Source organism: Crocodylus porosus, unplaced genomic scaffold, assembly GCF_001723895.1.
Source record: "Crocodylus porosus isolate Cpor-Errol unplaced genomic scaffold, CroPor_comp1, whole genome shotgun sequence".
Classification (NCBI taxonomy): Eukaryota; Metazoa; Chordata; order Crocodylia; family Crocodylidae; genus Crocodylus; species Crocodylus porosus.
This window is the reverse complement of record NW_017728886.1, coordinates 193,574,514-193,575,658: the sequence shown is the minus strand read 5'-3', so window position 1 is coordinate 193,575,658 and position 1,145 is coordinate 193,574,514. Positions and strand designations below refer to the sequence as shown.

At 39.2% G+C, this 1,145-nt stretch overlaps 1 protein-coding gene across 1 annotated transcript in view; it reads right to left on the bottom strand.

The window, feature by feature from the left end:
- The window catches only part of LOC109318257 (desmoglein-2-like), a 26,152-nt gene that overhangs the window by 5,620 nt on the left and 19,387 nt on the right, over window positions 1–1,145 (bottom strand). The window lies entirely within an intron of this gene.

Genomic DNA, 1,145 nt, shown 5'->3' with positions numbered 1-1,145 from the left:
GTGTACAGGGACAATCCAGCACAGACTGCATGTTGCACTCCAGATCAAGGGGCAATATCACAGGCAGGTTCTTTGACACTCTTGCTTCAGAAGATTCCATGCCTACACTTTTGCCTACACTTTAGTGCAGCATGTATAATATCTTGGCTGTCTCATGGCAGAGCAAGGAAAAGTAATTTAGACTTCAGTGAGGGGGCACAAATGAGGAGAGGAAGGAAAGGGTGCCATTTTTTGAATTGAGTCAGAAGAATCTTCCAAACTACAAATCTGTGGATACTTAAATCATTTGTCAATGTACCACACACAAAATGTAATTGTTATACATAACACTTTTAACGCAGGTTCAAATCCTGGCTCAAATAAAGTTAACAAGAATTTTGCCACAGACTTTAATGGGCTAAAGTTATCACCCATAAGGTATTTGTAAATGATAAATACATTGGGTGGGGGCCACTCTTTTTTGGTTATTGTATACAGTCCAGACTTAGTGTTTCAGGAGAAAAAGCAGTCCTTTTGTCTTTGAAAACGAGCCCCAACAAAGTCTAAACTATTTTGAATCACATGAGGTAAGGTAAGGAGGGGATAAGTACCAGATAAAGGTATAGAGATTGCAATCCTATCCTACACGTATTTAATAAATTCAACAGTTATTGAACTAGAGTTAATACAAGGAGCTATTATACAAAAAAAATTAAAAATTAAAAAAACAAATAGACCTGCTGAATTGTTCTTTCTTGCTGAATGGCACAATAAACCCTCAATTTCAGGATCAGCCTTAAATGCCAAAAGTCAGTAACTTAGGATAAGTCTATACTTAATAGCAATGCCCTGAAGGACGTTTTGTAGGGGTGTGTGAAATGGGCCATATTTGACTCTGATTCAGCCCGAATCAGGGACAATGATTTGACTTGTTGATTCGAATCACTGTCCCCGATTCAATTCAGTCGAATCTGAAGATTCGATACTGATTCTCTGAATCAGCAATTTGGCCATAGACACAGCTTTAAATGTTTGTTTTTGTTTGTTTGTTTGTTTTTTTTACATACCTCGAGGTACCAGGTGCAGCTTATGAACGCTGTGATGCTGGAGCAAATGGAGCATCCCACAGTAGCGTGGTGGAGGGGCCCCCACGTGCTTGACAGTCC